This window comes from Camellia sinensis, chromosome 1 (genome assembly GCF_055761805.1).
Source record: "Camellia sinensis isolate YWXY chromosome 1, ASM5576180v1, whole genome shotgun sequence".
Lineage (NCBI taxonomy): Eukaryota > Viridiplantae > Streptophyta > Magnoliopsida > Ericales > Theaceae > Camellia > Camellia sinensis.
Window position 1 is genome coordinate 183,505,638 of NC_138961.1, and position 18,536 is coordinate 183,524,173.

Below are 18,536 nucleotides of genomic sequence, written 5' to 3' on the forward strand. Positions count from 1 at the left end.
AAGTGCCTCTCCCACGACCCACTAAAGTCTAGAACACAACCCCGAAGCATATCCTCAAGTATCTGAATAGTACGCTCGGACTGTCCGTCAGTCTGAGGATGATAAGCCGTGCTAAAGGTCAACTTAGTGCCTAAGGCACTCTGCAAACTCTGCCACAACCTGGCAGTAAAACGAGGATCTCTATCTGAGACGATCGTCACTGGGACCCCGTGCAATCTCACTATGTCCCGAATATACAAGTCGGCAAGATGATCTACCGAATCTCTCACGCGCATAGAAATAAAGTGCGCCGACTTACACTACAAGAAATTGCACTTTTAGCGACTACTTTTGGCGACGACGTCAATTTTTCATAGCCAAAACTATATTTTTGGCGGCGCAGTGATGAATTTCGTTGGTAAAAGTAGACCTTTACCAACGCAATTTATTACCGTTGCTAAAAAAACATAACATTCACTAGGCGGCAAAATAATTGGTAGGCGCCAAAATTTCAAAAAATTTAGCTACGAGGCTTATGTTTTAGCAACACAATATGCGTCGCTATTAGTGTGCTTACTTTTGGCGACGACAAGTTAGCGTGGGCAAAGAGTAAAACATTTGGCGACAACAACACTAATCGTTGGTAAAAGTTTTGCTAGTGAAATAAGGTGATTTAGTGATTTGTGTTTTTATTATAAATTTTTAAAAGTTTTAAATATTCTAGTTATTGAATTGTAAAATTAAAGTGATTATCAAATTAGATCACAAAATGAACCCATCAAGCCCAAACACACTCTTAAGTTGAGGTGGCTAATTTGAGATAATTTAAACTTTTCCAAAGAATGTGGTTAGATTATCAATTTCAATATGTTTGGTTTTACTTTCAGAAACTTGTTTCAGAATTTTTTTCTTCTAAAAAACTAAAAAAAAATTTGGTAAAAAAATTAAAAAAATACTTATTATTTTTGTACAATTTTATCTTTTAGGAGGCCATAAATAATTTTTTAAATTTTAAAAATGTATTTTTGATTTTTATAATTTTCAAATTGGTTGTAATTTTTACAAATATATATATATATATATATATATATATATATTTATTTTATTTTATTTCATTTTTTTTTTTGCCTCAAAAAATTGAGGCAGTGGAAAGTTTGCCCTCAAAATTCCCCTCCTTTTTTTCAGGATGGGTAAACCCTTGTCTTTCATTCTTGCATAGCCTTCTCACGATTTTTTTTGTTTATTAGCTAACACTACAAGATTTTATTTTATTTTATTTTTCAATCAAATACAAACTCTTTGGGTTCGTTGAAAATTGTATAAGTTGCAAAACAGAAAAAGGGAGGGTTCGAAAAGGGCACTTCGCAGCGGCGAGATTTCAACCTGGAAACTGTGCTTTCTCTTCGGTGGTGAGACTGCTTGAGCGGCGGCGATGATCGACGATTCGAAGGGGAAGGGTTTCATTCTCTTCTCTTCGATCTGAAAAAATATTAGTTCGATTCTTGAGGTATGTTCGAATTCCACCATTCTCTCTCTCTCTCCCTCTCTCTCTCTCTCTCTCTCTCTCACACACACACACACATTCACTCCATATTTGTTCAATTATTTGGTTTTTTTAACTGCAATTTTGATTATGGGTTTGTAGAATTTTGATCGATGGATTAATGTTGTGGATTGTTGGATCTATTTGAGTGTTGGGTTTGTTTGGGTGTCTACATTGAGACTCTAGTTCATCAATTGTTTGAAGGGTTATCCATCAGAGTCCATATCATACTTCCACTATTGTCGATCATACTTTCAAGAAGGTCAGACCCTCGAGGTTCTACTTGCTAATTCTTCATCTATATTCTTATGGATGGCGTGTCATGTAAACATTCAGATAATGATAAAATCACTTTCATATCCTCATCTAAATCTGCTATAACTGCCCCTGCCCACACAATGCATTCATCTTCATCTTCATCTTCATCTTATTCTTCTTCTTCATTTTTTATTTTTATTTCTTCTGGGTGGGCTTTCCCTCTTATATTTTATAATCCTAAAATGCAAATGAGTAAAAATGAAATGAATGTAATATCGGTCTCTGCTTCGAGCAACCAGAGCATAGAAAAAAAAAAGGTTCAATGAGAGTGATTTTGCGGTTAATTTAGGAAACTATGAAGACGAACAAATTTTGAATTGGATGAATTTGAGCCTTTAAAGGTGATTGGAAAGAAAAACAGTTGCCACATGTGGGTCTTTAAGTGTTCAAGCTGATAAGCAGAACTTGCCTGTCTTGAAAGAATGGAAATTGATCTAGTTAACAAATCAAAAGGGTTGCCGATTCAACAAGCGGTCAAATGATTCTAGATTTCAAATTTCAAAGCATGTCTTTTATTTTTTTTTATTTGCAAACACTTCAAAACCTGTTAACTAATAATATATAAAGCTTGAACACAATTCAATTCACACAATCCTTTTAAGTGGTCAAACAAAGTGTTTCAACTGGCAGTTGAACAATTCTATTTAATTTGCCAAAAAAAAAAAAGAAAAAAGGAAAAATAGCTTTGGGGTTTTCAATGAAGCTTTACTGGTTATGGTCAGGGTTGTCCAACTACTGAGTGGGTTTTGGTTTCAAATATTGCATTAAGTATTGATACCAAAGCCAGTATCAGTTTTGTTCATGATCTTCTGGATGGAAGTGAGCATGCTATGTTTTTTTTTTTGTAATTGTTATTATTGTTTCTGTCATTTTTATTATTATGATGATTTTGTTATTGGTGTTTTTATCATTACTATTAATGCTATCACTGTCATTATTTTTCTTTAAAAGAGAGTAAGTAGTTAGTCAACAATCTCATATTTATGTGATGGAAATACTAAATGTTTGTTAACAGAGTCTACTGTTTTATTAGGCTTTGAGTCAGCAAAGTTCATGTTATAATGCCATATGATAGGATCATTACGTGCAAATGTTGATATGCATGCATACATAATTGTCAAAAACTCAGATTTTATTGTATAGAAGATTAGTTGAGTTATTTATTTATTAATTCTATTAAATTTGACAAGGGATATTTATAATCTCTAAATTTACAAGAGACAATATGTATTTTAAACAAATTTCATAAGGTATATTTGTAGTTTATTCTAAAAATAATACGGAGGTCATCCACTTGAATTTTATTATTGATGTTCTTATCTTCAATTTTCCTTTCTTTACTGTGAGAGAGAGAGAGAGAGAGAGAGAGAGAGAGAGAGAGTGAGTGAGTATTGGGATATGGTCTAGCTCAAGCATTCCTGGAAGTTTGCAAGGGCCGAGTTTGGACACAACAGAGGTGAAGTTCTGTTGCACCTCAAAGAAAAGGTGAATAAATTTTCTTTGCCGCCAAACTTTAATATCAGTGACAAAGCCCCCAAAATTGTGTTTGCTTAAAGACTAATTTGAACAGATGTAGCCTTGAACCTAATCAGATCTCAGTTTTTATCCCATTAGGTAGAAAGGGATATGAATGGTGAATTTTCCTTGGATGACCACTCAGTGTTCATCATAATACTCTTCTAGAGTTCCTTAAATCAAAGATTGGCCGCATAAAAACCTAGTTAAATCATAAAGCTGTTCCAAGATATATAACATCCCATTTGTATGTTGATATGCTACTGTTATTCCAATTTTGTGGCAGTTTTTTTTTTTTTGGTGTGCATGCCTCTGGCTATTTTTGGATGCTGGTTATGAGTTATTTCTTTATTTCTTATTTGGCATTTGTCATTACATAATTTGATGAGGTGAAAATGTTAATCATTTGATGGATTTATTTTTCAATGGACTAAAGCAAGTTATATAGAGTCTTATGTTGATGCCATAGTGTTAGACTCCACTTTCAGCTTTTTTTGGTAAAAGTTTTCGTATCGTTTTCAATAGATTTTGCTAGTTTAGTGAGCGATCCATTGTTTTCACTGTAGAATTGGTTTTATTTTTGGCATTTTAAAGTTTTTCAATTATGTGGATCGGATTTCGTTGAATCTTTTGATTGTTTCGTCTCGAAATTCGACTTTCGGGAGCGGAGTGTTTGAACCTTGTTTTGTTTTTTGCTAGAAATGTCCTGTTTAGATCTTTGCCTCATTTGAATTGTTTTCAACACTCCTTTCGGGTTAGATTTTATTTGAATTTATCAGTATTGTGAAGATTTTTATGTGTTTCAGCTGAATTTCAAATCTCACTTGATGTCATACAGTGTTTGGTTCATGAAATGCTTAGAATTTAATATCAATTTGCATATTTGATTGCCTAAGCCTATTTAGATGTAGTTTCTGCTTATTTAGAATTGTAACAGTGGTTAATGAGTTTTCACTAACTGATCCAATTTAAATTTTGTTTGTTGCTCAGACATTGGACGGAATTTTAGGTGATAATAAAGGAATTAACAGTCTCTTGCATTGAGTGATCGTTTACTGCTTTCCATTTGAAGCACTTTCCTTGTAAATAGAAGTGATAGTAAAGTCTAATTGAAGTGTGTCCCATTTGAGAGGAAACATGGATTTTTTTAGGAATTACTCTAATGAAACGGTTTCGCAGAGTGCCTTGGATGACAGAGGCCAGGGACAGACCATGACTTCACTACAACTGTTCTGTTCTTAAACGTGATTTCTATCCCAGATATATTACTTACTCAAAGGAGGAGGAAGCAGTTCGATGTATTCAATCAGTGCATGGGTTTACCTTGGATGGTAGATCATTTAGGTGGGAAATGGCTACATTCAAGATTTATGTTCTATTCTGTATTCTGTTATGTAGGTGTTGGGATTTCATTTTGCAGGGCATGCTTTGGAACCACAAAGTATTGTCATGCCTGGCTGAGAAATGTGGTATGATTTCTGAATTTGATTGGAAATTAGACTATTGGTTATAGGTGAGGATTGAAATTTTTTTGGTGCAGTCTTGCAGCAATCCTGATTCTGTATTTGCATGAGATTGGCACACAAGAAGATAGTTTCACTAAAGATGAAATAATATCAGCATACACAAGGTATTTTCATATTTTGATTACCCTCTGCTTTTCCTCTCATTTAATTAAAATATGGCCCTAAGTCCATACTATAAGATTTTGAATGAACGTTGTGCATAACACTTGAGTTTGTAGTGGTAGACTTGGGATTATTTTTCTGCGAGCTAACTAAGAACGTCCCTGATGTGGATTTTATCTTTTTAAGCAACGTAATTGGTCACTGATACAACTATAATTAGCATCATTGTTGGTTGCGGTGAGGCAAATCAGAAAAACAAGATGTCCTTGGAAAATTTGTCTTAAAATGAAAAGGAATATAAACCTGAGACTAGGCCCATCAATGGATTGTATTCTAAGCTGAATCTAATCCAATAATTTGTGGTTGAAATGTAATTATTCAATTACTATCAGAATCTAATAGGTCTGATTGTTAACAGATCAGACATGGATTTAGTTGATCTGATCTGTTAATGATTCTGTTCAATTATAAAGATGAATATGCTAGTTATAAAATGTTTCAGCTGTCAAATCCTAATTTATTGGATGATGGCTTCTCCGTATACTGCAGAACAACAACACTTATTTGACTATAGGATTTTTTTTAACAACACTTGTTTAGAAACTTATATATGATATAGTTTTTGGGTAGTTTATAACTTTTTGGACAATTATAACTTAAGGATAGTTCTTTTTGGATGGTTTTGAATTAAGGCTAGTTTTTAGATGATTGGAATGTATAGACAATTCTGAATCTAGGTTGAGAGAGGAAGACAATAACTGGACCATGATTTTGTGTTCACTGGCTGCCCAACTACATAATGACAGCAACCTGTATTCAGTCAGTATTAGAGAGTAGTATAGTATAGTGTAACTTACCCAAAAACTTTTCTCCATAGTCACAGATCCATACCCACCATAGCTACCCATCTGCCCTACAGCAAGCATTCTAGGTGATGAAGATGAAGATGGCGATGGAACTGCTGCAAAAACACACACCACCAAGCTAATATTAAAAAAAAAATTAAAAATTAAATGGTATGAAAGTACATATATTTTTTTTCCCGGGTGTCAAAATTAGTTGGTTAGTTAATTAGTTATTAGTAAGTTAAATTACTACTAATAACATTCGATGCTTCAGCATAAATTCAAACTTAGAAATTAAGGAGTATAACCACTTGAATGTTTGAAAAAAAAAAAAAAACTAAAACCCAAGGATCTCAACTGCTTGACCTAGACTTAAGTTCTTCAAAAAACTATTAATTGATCCACATTAAAAATAGAAAAACCAGCTTAGTCTTTAGCATAATTTGAACGAAGTAACAAATGTAAAGCAATAAATATATACATATCATAAGTACATCTACAAAAGCATTGTGGAGAAATGAACAATGAAGAGAGAGAGAGAGAGAGAGAGAGAGAGAGAGAGGTTGCTGACTGTTGATGCTTTACCAGGGCTGATGTTAGGGTACTTGTTATAAACAGGATCTTCAGATCTCCAACCTCCTCCTCCTCCATTTCCACCAACACCACTTCTCTGCATGGGGATATCAGTGGTGAACCTCTTCTTCTTCCTCTCTCAAGCTTTATGGTTCTGAAACCAATAAAACACATTCTTCCCTTCAATCTTTCCATACTGTCTCAACCTTGCAGATATCCTCTGAATCTGCTCAAAGACATTAGCAGTAGCAGTAGAGGATTCAATTTGCCCGACACACCTCACAAATCCCATGTGGATGATTCTCTTCAAGTGGTCCTCTTTGCTATTTGGAGAAATGCAGTGGATGCTAACAAATAATGGGCAAATCACTGGCAATGATTTGAAAGCAGTATAATTAACCATTTCATGGGACTTTGTTTGATTCTTGTTTGAGGTCCTCCCAATTATACCCATGAATGATCAACACTTTTCTGCTACATTAACTTTGAATATGATTTTTTAAATTTTTTATTTTTGCTTTATTTCTGGGGTGATTAGTCAAGGCTAAATACCAATCAAGGTTCACTTGAAATAACTATTTCCCTTTAGTAGTAAATTCTCAATCTCTTCTTATTCTTCTATTTTTTGATCGATCGCTTATATTAGCTTTTTACCTGCTGGTTCAGTCATAAACAGATCTTTACAACAAAGCATGAACCTAATAATTCCAAAGGGATCTTGCTTGATTTTGTTTGTATTGGCACTGATTTGAGACAAAGCTTCTCCCAAACCGGGGGGGGGGGGGGAATTAGAAAAAACTCTTATTTCTTCCTAAATTACGCATGCTATTATAAATAATATTCAAGGGGGCTGATTATTTTTATTTTCTATTTTTTCAAGCTGAGGCCTTGTCCAGTCTCCATATTGGTTTGAACATGCTCATTAATCAATAACCTAAAACAGTCTGATTGTTTAAGAAACTTTTTTGATTGAATGATACCCATAGAGAAAATAATTCAGAGTGGCAAGCACCTCCTCACATAATTCACCATTAGACAGCAAATTGTATGTACTCTGTGTTGCTAATAGAATTCAATTGAGAAAATGGACATGAAAATACCAATGCAATGATGCTTTTGCCTTTAAATGTGAGAGAATTCCATAACTGTCTAATTATAACATTCTTTCCTTCAGAGATTCTCTTGTTATTTGCTCAAAGACATTAGCAGTAGAGGATTCAATTATGTAGGCTTACGTGACCGATGCATTTCCTCATGAAGTGTTTTTTGTTTGAATCTTCACAATCTTTGCAGCCCAATCTGCTGGTTGTTGACCTAAATCTTCCAGTAGCATCCAGTTTAGTTGGCGAACACAAACTAGAATTTGCGTTGGGATTGCACGGGGACTTGCCATTCTTCATGAGGAAGTGCGACCACATATTGTTCATCGAGATATCAAAGCTACCAATATTCTCCTTGACAAAGACTTGACACCCAAAATTTCAGATTTTGGTCTACCAAAACTTATCCCAGCCAACATGACTCATGTCAGTACCTGTGTGGCAGGAACAATGTAAGTTCTAACAATAATGCATTCATTTTTTTAATCCATCTAATCATAAGAGTTCATCTTCATTACGTTCTTAGAGAAATTACCAAAAACATACATTGCATTTGTACTCGAGATAGTGACTTGCACAAGATGAGTTATTGGTTTGATATCAAATAATCCCCAGTCATGCACATGTTGTCTACAAAGAAATGGCAACTTAATCAGTCGTCTTTAAATCATGCTACTTTTTGGTTGTTGAATTGTCTAGATAGTAGATAGTTATTTTCTGTTGATTTTGTTGATGAAGGAGATTCATTGTGGAATCTTTTGGGTAGAATTATGGATGGCAATTAAATCCGAACCCAATGGAAACCCACCCTGCCCCGCTATTATTAGCGGATTTCCCCAAATTCCCCCCCAATGATTAACTGTTTTTCTTCTCTCATTTTTCAGAGCACTGTTGGCTGATGGTTGTTGCTTGTTGGTCCGCTGCTGCTGCTGCTGCCGCTGTGCTGCTGCAGAATTTTGCTCTGCTGCTGCTGCTGCTGCTGCTGCAATGTTATTGTAAAGCGGGCTGCTACTAGATGATGGTCTGCTGCAAATTTGGGTTGTTAGTTTCATGTTTTCATTTTGTTATTTGTTGTTTTTACTATGGGTTCATAATTTGGATGAATTTGAGTATTTTAGTGAGTTTACCTGTTCAGATTTTATACACCGCTTCCAAAAGCATATTTTTCAACAGTGTTTTTTGGCCTACACATCAACTTTAGGTGATTTAATATCAATATTATTAGTTTGTAATAATAGTGCCTGAGGGATGCCTCTTGTAAATATGTACATCTTATAAAAAAATATAAATGATTTTCAATTTTTTTTGCCACTACAAATTTGTCGTTGTCAAAAAGTAAAGCTTTCTTGACAAACAACTTGTCGGTAAATGTGTAGCCAAAAGTTTATTTTTGCCCACTCATATTGTGTGTATTTTTTGCCAATGTCAATTTGTCGTTGCCAAAAGTAAAGCTTTATCGACAACCAAATCGTTGGCAAATGGCAACATTTACCAACGTAAATGTGTCGTTAAAAGTTTACTTTTGCCCACTCATTGTGTTGGTAGAAGTGTATTTTTTGCCAATGCCAATTTGTCGTTGCCAAAAATAAAGCTTTAGCGACAAACAAATCATCGGTAAATGGCAACATTTACCGACGTAAATGTGTCGCCAAAAGTTTATTTTTGCCGACGCATATTTTGTTGCTAAAAGTATATTTTTTGCCCATACAAATTTGCGTCGCGAAAAGTGCCACACAATCATCATATTTGAATGACTTTTACCGACGCAAGGTAAATTGCCAACGATGGATGAAGGCTTTTATCGACGACTATGTTCGTCGCTAAAGGCATTACTTTTACCAACGCAATGATAATTTCGTCGGCAAAAACTTTTGCCAACTCACTTTTGCCTACGGGTTGCCAACGTAGCTTTGTGTGTCGGTAAAACTCGTTGCCAACGAATTTTCCCTTTTAGCAACATATTTTGTTGCGTTGCGAAAAATGCAATTTCTTGTAGTGTTAGTCAACCGGTCTACAACCACCCAAACAGCATCACTACCCCGCTGAGTCCTCGGAAGACCTACAACAAAGTCCATAGTGACATGCTCCCACTTCCACTCGGCAATAGGCAAGGGTTGCAACAAACCCGCTGGCCTCTGATGTTCGGCCTTCACTTGCTGACAAGTAAGACACTTAGATACGAAAGCTGCCACATCTCTCTTCATACCCCGCCACCAGAACTGACGACCCAAATCCCGATACATCTTAGTGCCTCCCGGATGCACCGCAAGGCGTGAATGATGAAACTCTCGGAGTACCTCCTCTCGGCAAGACTCCGGCACAAACGGACGGTCTCGGTATCTCACACTCAGGTCGGAATACACCGTCAAACCTTTCTCAACCTTTCCACTGGAAATCTTCTCACGGAGAGATTCTACCTCAAGGTCACCTCTCTGAGCCTCTAACACTCGAGTCACAAGTGTAGGCTGTGCAACAACAGAAAACAGGGCCGCAGCCTCAACGGATTCGCCCATAAGTAAATCAAACTCCCCAAGTGCACCCAACATCTCCCACTCTCGGATGGCTATGCTAGCTATGTCACCAACAGATTTCCTGCTAAGGGCATCGGCCACCACATTGGCCTTTCCCGGATGATAATGCAACTCAAAGTCATAATCCTCTATGAACTCCATCCACCTTCTCTGCCTCAAGTTTAAATCTTTCTGTGTAAATAAATACTTCAAACTCTTATGATCCGAGAACACCTCGAATTTCTCACCATAAAGATAATGCCTCCAAATCTTCAAGGCAAATATCACAGCTGCTAACTCTAGATCATGTGTAGGGTAATTCTGCTCGTGAATTTTCAACTGACGAGAGCCATAGGCAACTACTTTCCCTTCTTGCATTAACACACAACCCAGACCCTCTCGTGAGGCGTCACAATAGACTGCATAACCCAACCCTCTCTCTGGAATAATCAATACTGGAGCGGTAGTCAGTCTAACTTTCAACTCCTGAAACGACTTTTCACAAGTCTCACTCCATACAAATTTGACTCCCTTCCGAGTCAGTTTAGTCAACGGTGATGCTAACCTGGAGAAATCTTTCACAAACCGACGGTAATACCCAGCTAACCCCAGAAAACTGCGGATCTCAAATACACTCTTAGGCTGTGCCCAATCCTGCACTGCCTCTACCTTGGATGTATCAACAGACACTCCTTCACCGGATACCACATGGCCTAAGAATTTGACTTCTTTCAGCCAGAACTCACACTTCCCAAACTTGGCATACAGCCTATGGGCTCTAAGTAACTCAAGCACCACCCTCAAGTGTGCCTCGTGCTCCTTCTCAGAAGGCGAATAGATAAGGATGTCGTCCACAAAAACGACTACAAACCGATCCAAGAATTCCCGGAAGATCCGGTTCATCAAATCCATAAAAACTGCCGGTGCATTGGTGAGCCCGAATGGCATCACCAAAAACTCATAATGGCCATACCGCGTACGGAATGCCGTCTTCGGAATATCCTCTTCCCGGACCCTCAACTGGTGGTAACCCGATCTCAAGTCTATCTTAGAGAAACAACGGGAACCCTTCAACTGGTCAAACAAATCATCGATACGAGGCATAGGGTACTTATTCTTAACCGTAGCCCGATTCAATTTCCGATAATCTATACAAAGTCTCAAAGCACCACCTTTCTTTTTAACAAAGAGGGCTGGTGCTCCCCACGGTGAAACACTAGGACGTACAAAGCCCTTATCTAGCAACTCCTGGAGTTGGATCTTCAACTCAACTAACTCGGCTGGGGCAAAACGATAAGGTGCCATGGAAATCGGCGCCGTGCCGGGCACTAGGTCAATAGAGAACTCAATCTCCCGATGCGGTGGCAAACCAACAAGATCCTCGGGAAAGACGTCTGAGTACTCACAAACCACCCTTGGCAACACAATCTGAGTCTCATTATCCTCACTAATCAAAAGGTTAGCTAGTAGCCCACTAAGCTCACTCCTTCCTCGCCGAACATACCCCGGTGGTAACACATCACCAACCCGGTCCCCCAAAAAATGAAAATACTCCCCGCTCACGGTACAACAAGTGACCCTCTGGCGGTAGCAATCAATAACTGCCCGGTATGACGATAACCAGTCCATACCCAAAATAACATCGAAACCCCTCATAGGCATAACTACAAAGGAAAATGGGATTCTATGATAATCAACCTCTATATCACAACCCCTAACGCCTTGTTTCAAAATCAATTCACCCCCAAGAGGTGACACTACACAAATAGGAGATGCTAGCTGTGCTAACTCCAACTCCAAAACAGATGCAAATGCAGCAGACACAAAGGAATGAGATGCACCCGTATCAATCAAAACATTAGCAACCGAGTTGCAAAACAAGAAGGTACCTCTCACAACTGATGGTGCTGGCACAAGATCCGCGGTAACAGCATACACGCGCCCAGACGACCTCTGATCAACCTGCTCAACCCTAGGAGCATAAGATTGCTGTACCGACTGAGACGATGAAGCCCCCTGATTGGCCTTTGAGGCCTGACCCGACTGAGCTGGCTGCTGACCCTGAATCGGCCTCAAACCAGATGCACTAGGTGTGCCACCCAACTGTGGGCAATACCTCTTCATATGCCCTGGCTGACCACACTGATAACACAAGAGTGGCTGACCTCTACCCTGACTCTGGCTCTGAGATCGAGCCGAAGAAGATGCTGCTCTCTGAACTCCTCCCCTCTGAGGACAAACTGGAGACTTGTGGCCCAGCTGGCCACACTTGAAACAGGTAATGTCTCCCTGGCTGCCTTTCCCCGAACTAACACTCGGTACAGGAAAAGTCGATCGAGAAAAGCTACCCTGAGACTGCTGGGAATTAAAACCCTTCTGTCTCCTACCATCATTCTGACCATCCTGACTCCTCTTGGAGCCCTTCTGCCCTTCCTCCTCCTCCTGCATCATGATCTCCATATGGGCTGCAGCATCAACCATACGCCCATAATCTCGAATCATAGTTCCCCCAACTCTCAACTTGAGGCCACGCCTCAACTTCTTCTCAAACTCAATACAACGGCGTTCCTCAGACGCCACCAACTCAGGTGCAAACCTGGACAAACTAGTAAATGCAGCCTCAAATTCGGCCACTGAAGAACTCGCCTGCTTAAGCTGACAAAACTGGTCTCGCAGCTTCTCCCTGACTGCCGGAGATAAAAACTTCTCCTGGAATGCATTCACAAAAGCCTCCCACGTACCTCCTATACGCCCCTTAGTAAACTTCCACCACTGACCTGCATCCCCCTTCAACTGGAAAGATGCCAAGGTCACTTTCAACCCCTCGTCTTCGATGCCAAGCATCTCAAACGTCTTCGTTGTCTGTTCAAGCCATTCATCTGCCTTAAGTGGCTCTTTAGGATCACCCACAAATTCATCCGGATTAGACCGGAAGAACTCCCTCTTCAGAAAGGAAGGTCCTGCATCTGCAACAACAACCTGAGCTTGATTCTCAGCTCTGAGAATACCTACTGACTCCCTGAATGCCCCTGCTATCTCTCGGGCTAGAGCGCCCATAGCCTGCTGGCCTACTGGCTCGGCCACATTGGCCTGGCCAATTCCCTCTTGAACAGCCGGAATTTCTTCTGGCACAGGCACCTCCTGCCTGCCCGGCCTACCACGCCTACCGCGTCCTCGTCCTCGTCCTGACATCCTAATAAAGGAAACAAAGACATTAGCACATTAATAAATGTGCCGAAGCTAAACACTCGCATCCTAATGCAATGGACAACAATAATTCATTCCACGTAAGCACATAATCACATAAGCACCTACGAATTTCATTCCCGGATAATGATAGTCCCAATGCGTTACTATAGTTCCGGTTGGAAGCAGCAGTGATCAAGTGCCTTTCCAACAAGACTACTAGAAACTCAAGGGTCCAATCAACATCCTAGAACTACATTCCATACCCACATAATCACATAAACATGTTATCACATAAGCATATAACATTACACTAAGTCTCTATCAAACGAGACGAACCCAATGTGATACTAATCACTTCCCACGCACCCAAAGTATTCAAACCCGGCACGCTCTGATACCAAGTTGTAACGCCCTAGAAATTAACCCTTTAAATATCATTGACATGCATTAATTAAAGAAGACAATTTACTAATTCATTCATCAGAGTATTACTAAATAAAGCATTACATGTAACATCGAATAAAATGCCCTACAGGCTTACATCTTTCCAAGCCAACACTTGGATACAAAAATATGAGTTCTAACTCAATACAAGAAAAGCCCTAGGCTTGAATGTTTACATGTACTAACAACCAAAAATAAACAACTAAAATAAATAGTCTTCAGAATCCAAGTCCTTCAAAGCTAAGTCCTTGGAGGTAGCTTATCACCTGAACCTGAAAATGATGTTCCCATAAAGGGTGAGCCACAGCCCAGCAGAAATATACTAAACCACATATAAGAAATGAATAAAGCAATAGTATTTGACAGATGGTTAACCAAGATAATCAACCACTTCATTTTACAGTCTCATGACACTATTGTCTAAAATACAATTTATTTTCCAATTTTATCAACATGGCTCAGAACCTGGCCAAACTTACAACAGTGAATTACATATACCATATTCACATCCTTCCAATATCAACAAACAAATGAGACTCAAGCTCAATTCACAACACTTCATACTTCCAGATTGATACACATTTTAGTGCTGTATCAATAAAAACACTTCTATATAATAAGCACACATAAAAGTGATGCTAATGGAGTCCATCCCCTATCTCCTCCCAAACAAAATCCGGTTTAGAGGTCCATCCCCTATCTTCCCCTAAACCGTGGAGTACATCCCCTATCTCCTCCCACACAAAACAATATAAATGCAAATGCACATGCAATGCTCAATCAATACACGTATTTTCTGTATCAGTGCAATATTCAAAATTAACGACTTAACCAATGTGATTAGTTTCAGTTATTCCTAATCCACATGCAATGTCTACAACAATCACGACTATCCTCCACCGATAGCCCAAAACAGTTATTTCTAAACAGGAAATAAATGTATCAACTAACATAATTCCAACATTTTCATAGGTGAGTGATTAAACTAACCAACTACACCATTTACTCAATAATTTCCCCCAATACCATGAATTTAGCCATATTTCCCCAAATCCCTTAAATTAATTATACAAATTAATTCAATATTACAACCAGGGTTTTCCCAAAAATTACCAAAGTAAACCCAACATATCAACATACCAAAACTTAGAGCAAAACCTATAAAATGGAGTAGGAAATCCCTACCTCGAAGAGAACAACCCAAATGAAGAAGACAGAGATGATACCCCAAATACCAAAGTGCTCCAAATCACCAACTATTCAGATTAAATGGAAGCCCTCAACTCACTCTATCTTTTTAATGAAGGATCTAGGGTAGAAACACTCCTTAAATGGATCAAATCTAAGAGAGAAGGTGAGTAGAGAGAAAGAGGAGTCGGACCTAGGGTTTGGAATCAAAATAAGATGAAAAAGACTGATCAAATCCCGCTGCTGTGTATATAAACTGGACAGGCTCGCTCGAGCGAAGACTTGGTCGCTCGAGCGACCAGACACAGAGAAACCACGCTCGAGCCAAGGAAACCTTGCTCGAGCCAACAACCCAAAAGCTCGCTCGAGCGAAAGAAAGCTCGATCGAGCGAAGAACTCAAACCCTCAGGTCTGTAACCAGACACACGCTCGAGCGAAGGAACTATAGCTCGAGCGAAGGATGAACTAACTCGCTCGAGCGAAGAAAAGCTCGCTCGAGCCAAGAATGCACAGCTACAGGTCCAAAACAAACACTACCTCTCGCTCGAGCGAACAACTCCTCGCTCGAGCGAAGAACCAAAAACCTGGACAGCAACACTTGGTTTCTAAACCCAACCAACCTGAAACAACCCTGCCCAACACATCCTATAATTCCAAAAGAGAAAATAAGGAATAACAACAACAACCATTATAAAATGACAGAATCTACGGAACAGTCCGGATACAATAATTAAATGGGAAAAGACCGGGGTCGCTATAATGCATAACCTAAATATATCCTTCAAATGATTTCATATATGGAAGCTTATAAATAATGATGCTTTCTATTTTGAGGTCTTACTTAAGTATTAGGAAATTTAAAACAAACCTAGAACATGGATATAGGACCGCGGTGGAAAATCTTTCACAACCTTCTGTAGACTGAAAGTTCTTCATATGTCATTCCCATGTCCACTTCACACAGCTGTTCCACACCCCAAAAAAAAAAAAAAATGTAGCTCAGATTTTGACCTACATAACTCTAGGAACTTCTTTTGACTCCAGATGATAACCAACAAAAATGTAAACTTGAAAGAAGCTTTGCATGCCGTCAACATCAAGAACATCAATGCATTAATGAAATAAAATTTGACAGCAGAAGAAATACACATACAAGAAGAACAAAATATCAAGGACAAGAATATAAAAATGTGCTTAATTCAATACCTGGCTGTAGTTGGACCGTATAGGCTCCAATTCAATAGTGGGGGGAGCAGCTTCAATTTCTGCTAAAGATGCATATCCAAGATGGGTGGCAGCCCATCGCAGAAATCTACGAAGATCATGCTTCTAAAATTTATATTAAAACCTCACACATATATACATCTTAAAGAATTAATCCATCAACAATATTAAAACCACACACATATATACATCTTGAAGTGTCTTTTGATGAACCTGGACGGAAGATCAACAATATTGAAAAGCGAGTTACTACTGCAAGGTAGTGTAGGATTTCTTACAACCTCGTTTGGTGAATGATAATTCCTTACAAAATTCTTTCTTCAAGAAAAAAAAGAAGTGTGCATACAAAATATGAACTTCCATACAGCAAAACAAATATCCATCAACTATCATTTAAGAATATTTATACAAAATACTAACAGATTTAAGTCCTCAAAATTTTTTTTAAAAAAATCTTAGTTTAGCTTCCAATATCACCCCCTCGATCATATCAACTGTAACAACCCAGATTTTTAATTATTCTGTAGAATTTATACTAATATTATTTAATCACAGTTAGGGAAAATATATAATTTATTATATATTATTGTGGGTAATTTTGTAAAATAATATGATTATTAAAAATTTAGGGGTCAAAGTATAAATAAATAAATTAGTTAGGTTTATCCATTGATTACAGATAAGGTTGTATTAATGGAGATTAATAAGAAGGGACGTGTGGCAGTTTGGCTTGGACCTCACAAATTCAACCTTTATAAATAAGGGGAAGTTGACTCTGTGAGAGGAAAGAAAAAAAAAGAGAAAGGAAAAGCTAGAGAAGAAAAGAAAAGAAAAGAGAAGAAGGAGAGAAAAGATAGGAAGAAAATAGAGAAAAAAAAAATAATGGAAGCTGAGAGGGTTTTTAGTGGTGGAAAGAAAGAGTGAGGTATTAAAGTTAAGGTGAGTTATATTATACATTGAGTTACCAAAATGTATTTTACTTATGTTTTGACTTACCAAAATCTGTTTTACACAAGTTATGTTTAATTAGTATATTTATAAAAATTATGTTTTATAAAGGTTTCAATTACGTAGATTATTTTATGAACCCTATTTGCTTAAAAGGAAACCCATGGATATGTTTGTTTTACTTTTAAAGAATATTTGGCTATGACCTTATATGAAAATATGTTTTGTGAGTACCACCAAGGGAGTCCCATGCCTTGGGGGACTTAAATAACCATTGGCCAGTGAGTCCCATGCCTTGGGGGACTTAAATAACCATTGGCTTAGTGATTGACCACTTTGTGGTCCAGTGTTTGTCGTGGATCCATTGACCAGTGTAGTGCTTGGCACTTAGTGATGTACTGTGGTTATGGTTGTATAGTGATTTTTGTATTACATGTTATATGTCAAATGATTTCCGTATTATGTATTATGTATCAAGCTCTTTTTGGCCGAATTAATTATCCATGGTGAATTTTATGCCTTATACTCTTAGTATAATATTTCTCACTCTGCCATGAGTTTATAGTTTTTTATCACTTTCAGGTGACATGTCGGGACCAGGGCGTGGGGTAGGCACAAAGCACTTTTATTGATGTATTTTTTTTATGTAAATATCGGCCTTTTTGGTCAATATATTTGTAATAAAAATAGAAACTCCAATGATTATTTTAGTACCCTTATTTAAATATTTCTTCTGCTTGTGTTTATTAATTTGTTTAAAGATTTGGCCGGAGGTAACCTCGGTTACTTGCCGTCACGATGCTTAACCCTTGGGTACGGGGAGCGGGTCATGACATCAACTATTACCCACAGCAACACCTGCAGAAACAAATTATATTGTCCTTAAGGTTTGTTCACTTGAAATCTATGATTCAAATCATAACAAATTGAATTTTGATATATTGGTCATTACACACTCTTTCGTCATTTTATGTTCGTAAATTATTTATTTCCATAATCAAGTTGTAAACATCATAATTAGTTATGACATCTAAATGTTCTAGCTAAAATCTATCTTGGCATATCAAGAAATTAGAAACAATACGAAAGGATCCATGATAACTACATCAGAAACAATACGAAAAAAATAAATTGAAAAATCAGAAACAATACGTAAAAAATAGATAATTATATTACGTAAAATCTATTTTAATCTATTTTAACAATACGTAAAAAATAGATAATTATTTTCCCACAAACTTCGTCATCTTCAAGCTTACACTCAAATTTAGTACATCCAAAAGGATCCATGATAACTACATCAGAAACAATACGAAAAAACTAACAATATCTTATAAAATGAATGAAATTCCTAAAATCACATAAGACAATTTTGTAAAAGAGCAAATAACAGACAAAAACAACAGTAGAATAATGTACATAGATTTAATGACATAGTTATTGAAAATCAAAATAAATAGAGAATGACTCTGTAATCAACAATCAAAATATTGGTTGATCAATAGAAACACAATAAAATAGAAACAAAGAAA

The 18,536-nt window shown here is 37.5% G+C and overlaps 2 long non-coding RNA genes across 2 annotated transcripts in view; both read left to right on the top strand.

Annotated features, from left to right (window-relative positions):
* Nucleotides 1-18,536, top strand: part of LOC145800452 (uncharacterized) — a 152,291-nt gene that overhangs the window by 116,350 nt on the left and 17,405 nt on the right. The window lies entirely within an intron of this gene.
* LOC114258910 (uncharacterized) lies at nt 1,307-8,671 on the top strand. Its single transcript, XR_014341445.1, has 6 exons — nt 1,307-1,486; nt 4,535-4,699; nt 4,776-4,824; nt 4,896-4,985; nt 7,695-7,953; nt 8,386-8,671. It is a non-coding gene; the product is annotated as an uncharacterized LOC114258910 (long non-coding RNA).